This window comes from Triticum dicoccoides, chromosome 1B (genome assembly GCF_002162155.2).
Source record: "Triticum dicoccoides isolate Atlit2015 ecotype Zavitan chromosome 1B, WEW_v2.0, whole genome shotgun sequence".
NCBI classification, from domain to species: domain Eukaryota; kingdom Viridiplantae; phylum Streptophyta; class Magnoliopsida; order Poales; family Poaceae; genus Triticum; species Triticum dicoccoides.
The window spans coordinates 515,358,748-515,371,845 of NC_041381.1; positions in this window are offsets into that span (position 1 = coordinate 515,358,748).

Sequence of the window (13,098 nt, forward strand, 5' to 3'; positions counted from 1 at the left end):
TTTTTATGTACATAGTACGAGACATAATATCGATGTTTCAATTCGGTGTACATTGTAAGATTTGGACCGATGACCAGGCATACGGGTAATTATTTCGAATTCGTGCCATACTAAGTTTCGAAAAGTTGACATTGACTCAATTTGTTGTGCTATTTTGTAGGTCATATGTTTGAATCCATCCAAAAGTTTTCTCACTACCATGGTGTTCATCATATACATATGAATTTGTATTAAAAATTAGCGTGGATACAATGAAATGCGAAATCCACATTAGAATTGGAGATCGCTACGTGAAACACACTCTAATTCAAATAACTAACTACGCGACACACACTCTAATTCAAATAACTAATTATGTGACACACTCTAATCCACGTTAGCGTGGGTACCGATTTTTTCCAAATAACTCCTCATTAGTTAATTTATAGTACTCCCTCTGTTCACTTTTATAAGACCTTGAAGACATTTCAGACAATGTGCAAAACAGTTCATTTTAAGTTGTTTGAAATGACTTACAAAAGTGAAAGGAAGGAGTATCTCGTTTCAAATGACTAATTATTGTAAGGAAAACACGGGCATGGTAATTGATACATCTCCAACGTATCTACTTTTCCAAACACTTTTTCCCTTGTTTTCGACTCTAACTTGCATGAATTGAGTGACTCGACTTGGCAAATGTTCATGCATGTAGTTGAATCAAATCAACATAGCCTTCACGACATTTATGTTCATGGTGGATTATATCCTATTCATGCTTATACTCAGTGTGAATTAATTTTAATGCATGCTTATGACTGTTGTCGCTCTCTCAGTTGGTCGCTTTCCAGTCTTTTGCTAGCCTTCACCTGTACTAACTGGGAATACTGCTTGTGCATCCAAACTCCTTAAACCCCAAAGTTGTTCCATATGAGTCCACTATACCTACCTATATGCGGTATCTACCTGCCGTTCCAAGTAAATTTATATGTGCCAAACTCCAAACCTTCAAATGAAATTCTATTTTGTATGCTCGAGCAGCTCATGTTACAACTAGGGCTGCCTATATCTTCCATGATAGGTGGGTTATTCTCAAGAGGAGTGGACTCCGCTCCTCATTCACGAGAAAGGGCCGGTAACCGGGATGCGCAGTCCCATGATCCAAAAAGATCAAAGCAAATCAAAATAATTAAACAAAACTCCCCCAGGGCTGTTGTATGTTGGAGGCACTCGTTGTTTCGAGCAAGCCATGGATTGATGCTTGTTGGTGGTTGGGGGAGTATAAACCTTTACCATTCTGTTTGGAACTGCCTATAATGCATGTAGTATGGAAGATACAGCCATCTCATAGGTGTTGTGTTGACAGCAAAAGTATACCTCTCAAAATGTTATTCAGTCTCTATTTTAAAATCGAGCTCTGGCACCTCTACAAATTCCTGCTTCCTTCTGCGAAGGGCCTATCAATTTACTTTTATGTTGAGTCATCATCCTTCTTATTCAAAGCACCCGCTGGAGAGCACACTGTCATTTGCGTTCATTATTACTGGTTTATATTGGGTATGACTTGACTGGATCTCTTTTACAATGAATTACAATGTTTAGTCAGTCCTTGATCTTTAAATGTGCTCTGCATTTATGTTTTGCGGTCTCAGAAAGGGATAGCGAGATACCATTTTGTTATATCATGTTATGATTATTTTGAGAAAGTGTTGTCATCCGAGTTTTATTCTTATGGCTCGCTAGCATATTATGCTATTGATATGAGTAATTGTGAGAGCTAAGTGTTATTGTAAGTATGGTTAGTTCATAATATTTGCTGAAACTTGTATGCTGGCTTTTCATGTTTGCAACAACAAGAGCAAACCAAGTTTGTAAAAGTTTTTCTTTATCACTTTCAGTTTATCAACTGAATTGCTTGAGGACAAGCAAAGGTTTAAGCTTGGGGAGTTGATACGTCTCCAACGTATCTACTTTTCCAAACACTTTTGCCCTTGTTTTGGACTCTAACTTGCATGATTTGAATGAAACTAACCCGGACTGACGTTGTTTTCAGCAGAACTACCATGATGTTGTTTTATATGTAGAAAAGAAAAGTTCTTGGAAAGTCCTGGAAATCCACGGAGGCACTTTTTGGAATTAATAAGAATTTTTGGCGAAAGAATTAATGCTAGGGGGCCCACAGCCTGTCCACGAGACAGGGGGGCGCCCCCCCTAGGGTGCGGCCTCCTATCTCATGGGCCCCCTGGACCTCCACCGACGTCAACTGCAACTCCATATATTCCGTCTCGGGGAGAAAAAAATCAGGGAGAAAGTTTCATCGCGTTTTACGACACGGAGCCGCCGCCAAGCCCCAATCTCTCTTGGGAGGGCTGATCTGGAGTCCGTTCGGGGCTCCGGATAGGGGGATTCGTCGTCGTCGTCATCATCAACCATCCTCCATCACCAATTTCATGATGCTCACCGCCGTGCATGAGTAATTCCATCGTAGGCTTGCAGGACGGTGATGGGTTGGATGAGATTTACCATGTAATCAAGTCAGTTTTGTTAGGGTTTGATCCCTAGTATCCACTATGTTCTGAGATTGATGTTGCTATGACTTTGCTATGCTTAATGCTTGTCACTAGGGCCCGAGTGGCATGATTTCAGATCTGAACCTATTATGTTTTCATGAATATATGTGTGTTCTTGATCCTATCTTGCAAGTCTATAGTCACCTATTATGTGTTATGATCCGACAACCCCGAAGTGACAATAATCGGGATACTTCTCGGTGATGACCGTAGTTTGAGGAGTTCATGTATTCACTATGTGCTAATCCTTTGGTCCGGTTCTCTATTAAAAGGAGGCCTTAATATCCCTTATTTTCCGTAAGGACCCCGCTGCCACGGGAGGGTAGGACAAAAGATGTCGTACAAGTTCTTTTCCATAAGCACGTATGACTATTTACAGAATACATGCCTACATTACATTGATGAATTGGAGCTAGTTCTATATCACCCTGTGTTATAACTACTGCATGAGGAATCGCATCCGGCATAATTATCCATCACTGATCCATTGCCTACGAGCTTTTCATATATTGTTCTTCGCTTATTTACTTTTCCGTTGCTACTGTTACAACTACTACAAAAACCCGAAAACATTTATCTTTACTGTTGCTACTGTTACCATTATTATCATACTACTTTGCTACTAAATACTTTGCTATAGAAACTAAGTTATCTAGGTGTGGTTGAATTGACAACACAATTGCTAATACTCAAGAATATTCTTTGGCTCCCCTTGTGTCGAATCAATAAATTTGGGTTGTACTTCACCCTCGAAAGCTGTTGCGATCCCCTACACTTGTGGGTTATCGGTAATACATACAGATTCGTTTGCAAATGAAAGAAGATTCATTTGCATTCTCAAATGTAGGCACACCAGGCAGACAAGGGTCATGTCGGGGTGGATGATGCTTCGGTGCCTTAAAGGCAACTGCCCTTGGGTGACTGACATGTGGGCCAGCCACCTGTTGGTCCCACATGTCATGGACACAAAGGCAGGTGCCTTAAGGCACCGAAGCAGAGTCCTGTCAGGGTCGTCGCGTGTGTCGGACGGACGCGTAGCACCCAGCCACCCACCCCCCTCCCCCAAAAAAAGGACGACAACAATATAATTTCGTGCTTCCATGTTTCAGATTGAAATATTTGGCGGCCCCAATTCCAGCCGTGCAAAATCTCTCTTCTCCACCGTCCCCTTCCGCGCCTAGATTGCTCAAATCCCTAATTCGCCACCATCCCTCGAATCGCCCCTCATCTCGTCTCTTTCCCCACCATTCCCCACCTCTGTGCCGGACGACGACGACGAAGACGACAGTCGTGCTTCACTACCGCACCAGAGCTACCTCATCTACGCCCTCGTCCACCGCACCGGGTGGTCCACCGACAACGTTGACCGCTGCAACCGACGTGCCTCACAGACACCGAGTTCCACCGCATAAGGTGTGCTTCACCGACGCCGTCTCCCAGCTCACCGGGGCTACTTCAGCGAGCACATCGTCGCACCTCCGCCCCCCGAGCCATTGGCGCTTCATCAATGGTCTCGTCCACCGCATCGTAGCGCTCCGCTGCCACTCAAGACCCGCATCCGTGCATGGCCAGCCAACGCCAGCGCATTACCCTCAATGGCTCTGAAGTGACCCGCACTCTAGCTAGGCGAGCATGCCCAAACTCCGGCCCGAACTAGGTATCCACACATCACCCCCTTCTACACTGTTTCGATGATGTTTGGATATCCTTTCACTTCTCTCTTAGCTTACACGCCTATGCAACTCTGACTTTAACTCTTATTTCTTCTGGAGATATCATCTGAAACAAGGAAATCCATTTTTTTAGTGAAGCATGACGGAGCTACGGGATCTGGTACACATCCTGCACACCCGTATAACCTTATAAGTATATGTCCTCCGGTACAACATCAAGGTCGATTCCTCTTATTTGATCAACCATTCGCTGTGTCAAAAATGCAGAGGGGGATGCAAGGAGCACAAGGCCTGCACATCCAAGCATGTAGTAACATGGGCTTGTACATGGAACATCCCAAGCGGAAGCAGAGCTGCAGTGAGCATGTACAACGAGCTAGTGTAAGTCCCTGCATTTTATTTAATTCGTACTGGCATTCGTGTATGATTTGTGTGGAGTGGCTCATCCACGAATTCAAGTTACCAGGGGTGAACATTTAAATTGAAAAATACGAAGGCACTTGCACTCCGGAAATCAACATAACTTGAGAAATGTGAAGCTACATGCACTTTGAAAACCAGCTAATGATCCAAAGTAGTTCAGATTATAAACACTAAATGATGCAAGAACCAAAAAACACAAAATGCAAAATGGTGTACAAGGACTACAAACATGGTCTGTACCTTCTTGAAGTATTCGTTCTTTGGCTGAAAATATCGAAGTGTAATTGCACGTATAACTAGTGCGCAAACTGCATATCAAGATATCTATCCTGCACAAGTATGCCAATAGTTTCAAACAAAAGATTAGAAAAGTATTTATGCTATGTTGTCATGATACGGGGACTTTCTGGTAGACGGCCTCGACGTTTCCTGAAGCTATGAAAATGCACTATAATTTGCTTGTCATCAATGCCTGCAAATCTCTGTCTCTCTCAACATAGTAGATCATCATTAGACACTAAATCCTTCAATTAGCTTGCAAAATGCTTGCATTAGATCCCTCATTAGACACTATATGTTCATTACCAAGAGCATGTAAAATGTTTGCATCAAATCCTTCATTAGCATTCTGTTCATTAGACACTTCAGGCTCAAGAACAACATGAGCTTGTATGTTTGCACCGGAAACTTGATTAGATATATCAGATTCAGTCAGTTCAGTATTGATTGGGGGAGTTATAAAATAAGTAGAAATTGGTTTCATTTTCTCATAGATTCCCTACATACAGGCAATTTTACAACACTGTCAGGTTTAACTATTGGCCAGAAATTGAAGAGTTGAATTAGATATAATCAGGGTTGTGATGTACCTGCTCGTTGCACATGCTACTCTTGCAAGCTACGACTGTCCGTTTGCGCAAGCTCGATGCCATGCCCGTGCTTCCGCCGCTGCCTCCCACGCAGGCTACACCCAGGGTTGGATCTTCATCTTCTTGTCCTTCCGTTTTCTTGAAGCCCGACGACTGCCCTCCAACGAGGGCGCAAGGAAGTGTTGTGTCGGTCTGTCCAGCGGCGGCTAGGTTAGGTGCAAACCAGACTGGAGGCTGGAGCGAATGAATTGGGATTTTTCTTGCTGTCGATCGATATGGGAGGCGCTCGTTTGGGCTGCGAGCCTGCTATAGGGCCTGCCTTGCACTTATGTTATTGGCCCATCCAAATTGAAACATTTTTCTTCATTTTTTACATTGCCTGCTCGTGCGTTGGACGGACAAAACTAGCTTGGGCCAACCTGGACGACTCAAACTAGGTGCACACTTTCCGGCCACCTGAGGCGGCCGCCCATACCAGCCCCTATGGTGGCGTCGCCCCTTTTTCCTTGTATGATTGGATAGTGAAAAATATTCCAGTGGCGCTTTTGATTTACCCACAGAATGGTTGAATTGCTTGTTTCTATGAACTGAGTTCGTCAATAATGTGAAGGATGCCAGTCTTTTCATCCTATTGTAGATTGCTTAGATCTCGATATGCCAAAAGTAATCGCATGAAATATACAGTAAAACCAATGTGATGTGTTTGGCTACAACTAGTCTGACTACACGTCCTCATATAACATATCAAGGACGCACCATCTTACCAGATTAACCATTCGACTTACCGATGAAGTGTGGGAAGAAAGAAGTATTGGGACTGTGTATCCAAGCAATTGATGCCATGGAATCCTTCGTACAACCTTGTAAGCGAAAAAAAAGTTGCAGTGTGCCTGTACAAAGAACTAGCGTAAGTTCAGTTACCTGCTTGTCGGAATTTTAGTTAGCCACTTATTGCAAAATTGTTCAATTACGTTGCTTGGATTAATTTAGTTTGCTACTGATTACATAATGGCACAGCCTGTTAATCATATTGTAGACTGCGCCTATCTGTGTGTTTGATACTTACTGTTAAGAATTACCTGTTTGCCTTAACTTAAATATCTACTTGTTTGTTTAACCGCTTTGCTGCTGCAACAGCGGGTTACAATGATGTTAATAACTACTTTTCAGCATCCAATTGAAACTCTTTAATTCCTTGTTTGTTTAACTGGTTTGCTGTTATCACTCCCAGTTGAGATGTTTTGCTAACTTCAACTTTTCTGAATCCAATCAGAACTTTAATGGCAAAACAGGTTAGCCCAAGATCAAAGAGCGAGGTCCCCATGGACATTGGATCATCCCACAGCAGTGGCACCGGCCCAATCGTGCATTATGAATTGCAACTGCTGATGCTCTAGAGGCTAAACTAGTGGTTGAAAGAGATTCTGCTTCTGCACTTAGAGATGAAGTTGACATGTTGAGGAAGCAAAAAACACAATCACAAGCAGTACTCAAGACAACCATTAAATATTTGGTGGATTTCAAAATGAAGCAAGCTAAGACTGACAGATTGTTAAGGTCCTGAAGGAAAAAAGGAAATTAAATTCCTACTTGGTAAATCATAGGTGAAATGTTTTTTCCATAATTGAATAACCTTTGTGTTGTCTGTTCATGTAATCAATCAAACCATTTGTTTTAGAGATCATGTAATAATTGTTTTTTTTGTTTTTTGGTTTGTAATTTTATTTGAGCACAAGTCTGTATTAATTGATAAGACTCGGAGACATTTCATTTGGATTGTTGTGCCAGACCTACAAATATCCCAATCGGGATGAATGTGCATTCAACAATAGTAGTAGTATAGACCATAAGTGGCACGCATCGGAAAGGGCCAAGATGCTGGCTAAAAAAGGATGCTGTTGTAGCCAAAAAAAGTACAGCGGCCTGGCTTATGTATGTTAGTTGGTATTATTGATGCATATACTCTGTAAGTGTTTATATGTCTGTTAGTTCTGTACATTCTTGGTTGATTGAGTCGGTATTTGAATCTTGATACATTGTTTGTGTACATATCTAAATGGGAGTACAGATTATGCTACGTGTGGCATTTGAGTTGGACATGAAGTGTTCCAAATATTCGAATTCACCTTAAACTGGATTCTAGTTTCTGAATTTGAGTATCGGCATTTGTAAACCATATTCATATATGACAGTGGAATACATCTTTGTTGTCCTTTTGAAGATATATAAAAACACATAGAATGATTTATAAAGATTCAAATAGGAATACAAAATGGATTCGAATTTAGTTGGAAGGGTAAACGTGGATGCTTATTGTCCCAAAATTCGAAAGAAGTAGCAAAATGTCCACTCCCACGTCGGCTGCCCCAAGCCAAGTGTTTGGGAGATGGAAATTAATGTCTACCCATTACACGCACAATCCATCGGCCCGATTTCCACTGCTCTAAATAGGGGTAGGTTAGTAACTTCAATTAGACATGACACTACCGCCTCTGACCCCATTCCGACACGGTGGGCGTCAAACATGGGCAGCAAAACACATTTGATTCAAGCTCATCCGAAAGACCTCTATTTCTCCCTCCATTCCCAATTCATACACGGTGGGCGGCAATACAAACTCGACTCGGCCAAAATCGATGTAGGCAAATATTTTCAATAGGGGTAGGTTTGTAACTTCACTCAGATGTGACACAACCGCCCTACCTGTCAGCCCCGTTCATACACCGTGCGCGCCAACCATGGGCACCAACCACCCTCTCCTCGCCCGAAATCGCTTTGGGCAAATATTGGCGAGATGCGAGATTACCGTCCTATCCCCAACCGACGAGACGTCCAAATTTTAAATGGGGGCTAAGTTCGTAACTTTCCCATATTTCAGACAGGCACGTCCTAAAAACATGGTTCCCCGTACCTCTCCCTCCATTTTCCCATTCATACACCGTCCGCGCTAGAACACCCCATCCCCACACCAGCCTCCGTCCGCCACCCCATCCATCGCCGCCGTCCTCCACCACATCCATCGCCATCGTCCTCCACCATGCCGGAGCGCCTACCAAGACCGCATCGTCCACTGCTAGAGATGGACGTTTCTCATCCACGGCTACGGACCAATAGCCTTGCATCGCGTCCTCTCGCTTCATCGGCGCCGTCATCCTCTTTGTCGGGGCCACTCACACGACCTTCTCTTCCACTGCAACGAGACTTATCCCCCGATGCACTCATCTACCATCGCAGATCTGCTTCAATGCCACCGACAGCCATCACACCCCCGATGCCTACACGGCGCTGCAAGAGAGGTGGTACTTCATATCTCCTCAACTTTTTTATCTCAACCAGAAAATAGATCTTAACTTGGTTACTTACTTTCTTTTCAGCTCTTAGAATTTAGTTCTTAGTTCGAAGCAAACAATGGATGCTAAATATCATTTCTCCGGTTTGCAGCTTCAAATCTACCATGGCACACCCATAATACGGTTTAATTGATCATGCTTAGGGTTTAATTGATCATGTTGGTTCCGTGGTAGTTTCTTTAATAGAAATCGGTGGGGAAACCCTCGTTTTCTAAAAAAATATGCTTAGAGTTTCCCCCTTTTATGATCACTATACGATCAGAATACGTGCTTCGTGTCATAATAACACTGCTCCACCCACCAAACTAAACAAGCTTAGATGTTCAAATATGAATCTGATATTATTAAAATAGAGTTGTTTAATTGGTCAGCTAAATGTTCCTAAATTAGTTTCGAAAATGCATGTTCGTCGCTCGGGTGTGTATCTCTACAGGGTGCCCACAGTGGGCCGGCCCACCCTGGGATTTTGGGTCGTCCCAGGCCCCGATTCCCCTCTATTTTGCTGCGCACTTCTGATCTCTACTCGCCCCCAGCCGCATGCCTCGCCGGCGACTTGCCGTCCCCGAACGGCGTGACTCTAGGAGGAGACGCCAGACTAACAGGAGGCCAGGGCCGCTCGCCCAACAGCGTCACCACTGCCCGGTCGCGCCGCCGTGCCTACCTTCCCAGTCCGTTCAGGCTCACGCGTGCAGCACCCACCCAGCCAACCCAATTTATCCTGAGATACGTCCTCAACACTCAACAGCCACTCTTCATCACCCATTTTCTAATTGATTCATTACTCATTAGGCAGGACTGTCATAAGGGTTTGTTGTGTGCTCAGTGCTACCTACACATAATGGTTCGGATGTATTTCGGTAATCTTTAGTACCTCTAAAGTTCACAGGGTTTTCAAAATTCCGGCCCTCGGAATAGAAACTAGTCATTTTGGACTGTTGGTCATAGTGCCATTGACCCAGATTACTACTGCAAGCCAAGTTTGTTGACAATTTTACTTGTCTTTCTTACTCATTCGATATAATATCCAATTATTCACATCGATTAGTTGCAAACAATAAGTGCTAGACAAACTTCTTCATTCAGAATTTGGACGGTCTCTTACTGCAGTTACAATTCTGCATACTTGTCCTAATAAGCTCACAAGTAAATGATTGATTCACTACATCTACGCTTGCCTTGTCATATTTGTTGTCAATATTCTTTTAGGGTGGACCACCCTGTTTCTAAATACTGGAACCATAGACATGAGTGAATAGTATTTCTCTATGTGATCTCTTCCATCATGTGTGGGTAACGAACACTGCATTCTATAGAAAGAAAGTGTCATTTCCATATTTTACATAGGTTTCGATCTTTTACATGGAATACAATATGCCTACTTGCTTTGTGTCGCACTACAAACACTCCACCCTTGAAGCTAAACATTACGCGACTCATAATTGCTTAGTTTATTTGTTCAAATATGAATTTCATATGATTCTAATGTTCCTACTTCAGTTTTGAAATGTGTGCCTGCCTGTTATAGAGAAATAAGGGGTTTGTATTTCTGTGTGTGGTCTCGTCAGCACGGTTGGGGAGGTGAACTCTACATATGCAGGGGTTTATAGGGAGACACTCTCCGAGTTGAATCCGCAATGCATTCCATAGATAATCTTACTACTTTTTATGTTTTCATGAATCTCAGATTCTGAACAGCATCATAATGATTATGAGCTTACACGCATGAAAAGAATAAAGCAGAACAATGCCATGGCTATCAAACTTGGCATTAAGGGACTAAAATCAAGTCTGGATGCAATTCAATGCAAACACTCTCCACCTACAGATTCATGCTCAGAATATGATCCTAACAGTGATTCTGAGCTAGAGGGAGACCTAAGTCAATGTAGCTCCCTAGTGGAGGAGTCAGAGGAAGATGCCCTATCTTATTCACCCATCAGGGTACTTGCTCTAACTTTCCAAGGTTACATTGCTCGCACATATCTTGCAACTGATGCTTTGCATTGCTTCTACTTTGTTGAACTACCATTAGCTTAGTTTACACATCGTGTATGTGAATACGCCCTCCCTATCCATTTTCAGTACATATTCCATCTGTCATCATACCATATTTATCCATTCAAATGATGTTCTTGTGTATCAGACATTCAACAGGAAGAGGGTGATTGCTGATCATGGAGGAGCACAAGCAAAGTATTTGGAAAAGGTAGTGGCACCTGATAAGTCAAATAGCCCATTAGGTGTAGTTGCAATATCACCTGACCAACAAAATACCCCAACTCTAGTAGACTGTAGCCCTACTACACTGGTCATTTCTGATGCCCCAACTCAGCAGACCCCAACTTCAGCAAATAGTATGATTATGCCAGTTGACATAGCACCAGCTGTACTACGCAAAAAACCCCATTCCAGCAAAGAGTACACCAAATCTAGTTGCCAAATCCCTTTTGGAACCAGAGAGAGCCCCAATTGCAGCAAATAGGACCCTTGTTCCATTTCTTCCCAATTTAGAAGATGAAGCTTATGTTGTTATCAGGAACTTTGTGCGCATCTTTCCTTCATGGAAAGATTATACCGCAGACACAGAACAATTTTCAGTCTTCCTCCACAACTTACGTGTAAGTAATGTACTAATGTTACTCATGGTCATTACTGCATATGTTTCTGCTGACAGAAGACACAAGATTTCATTCTTTTAAATAGGTGAGGAGCAAACTGGATTGTGATGACGAGCAAGGGTTGGTTGCGCTTTTCAAGCACTCGTTGATGAAGTATTGTTCCTATCTGAGGCAAGCACACTTCGATGGCAAGCCTCTAAACGAAATTTCTGTAAAGTCTCCGGTGCTACACTTATCCGACGGTGACTGGAATAATGTTGTTACACATTGGTCTCGGCTGCAGCGTAAGGTATTGTCTATGATATCACATCACAATTTGAACTACATTTCTGCATTTGCCTTAATGTCTCACTTGTACGAAAACTGTTAGCAGAAGAACATTCGTTCTCAAGGGACCACAGAATCTCGCAACTATACTGCACACTTCATTGCTCTTGTGTGTACCTCTTGCCCTGTATGACCATACTTACTTCCATAGTTGTTTGATTATGTAGCATCACTGCACATGTTAGCCTCGTAATCGTCCATTTGGTGGACATTATAAGATCTGTATGGACTCTTAAACAAATTTAGAATCAACCCAATGCTTTTGAATAGGTTTAGCTCTACAGTCCTCTTGTAAGGACTGAACGTGGTCTATCACTGTACTTACATTAACAGCTACACCCTCCGTCCCATAATATAAGAATGTTTTGTACAGTACACCAGTGTTCAAAACACTCTTGTATTATGGGAAGAGGGATTGGTTCATTTTGTAGCATTCTGTATCTTATCTCCCTCGCCCACTGTCGGTGTCAAAACCGGCGGATCTCGGGTAGGGGGTCCCGATCTGTGCGTCTTAGGCTGATGGTAACAGGAAGCAAGGGACACAATGTTTACCCAGGTTCGGGCCCTCTCGATGGAGGTAAAACCCTACTTCCTGCTTGATTAATATTGAAGATATGAGTAGTACAAGAGTATATCTACCACGAGATCGTAGACGCTAAACCCTAAGAGCTAGCCTCTGATGGTATGATTGTAATTGTGATCGGCCTTCTAAGGACCATCCTCTCCGGTTTATATAGACACCGGAGAGGGCTAGGGTTTACATGGAGTTGGTTACAAGGAAGGAAATATAATATCCGGATCGCCAAGCTTGTCTTCCAAACAAAAGAGAGTTCCATCCGGACATGACCGAAGTCTTGACTCTTGTATCTTCACGCTTCAATAGTCTGGACGATGTATATAGTCCGGCTCTCTGGATACCCCCTAATCCAGGGCTCCCTTAGTAGCTCCTGAACCAGGCTTCAATGACGATGAGTCCAGCGTGCAGTCTTTTCTTCAGCATTGCAAGGCGGGTTCCTTCTCCGAATACTCCAAGGTAATTATCGAACACGTAGATCGTGTCCGGATCTATAAAATGATCTTCACATACCACCTTAGAGAGAATGATACTTCAGCTGACAACTTTTTAGATGACGTGATATGTCATTACGGTCAGGTCATTATTCGAACCGTTTTTCCACAACCAGCCACAACGCGTATTGCGAGGCGGTTTCCTTGACATGTCTTGTCAAAGCAGAGATCGTGTCCCCTTATCACATGATTCTCATCAATACGGGTATGGGTAATCCCACCGT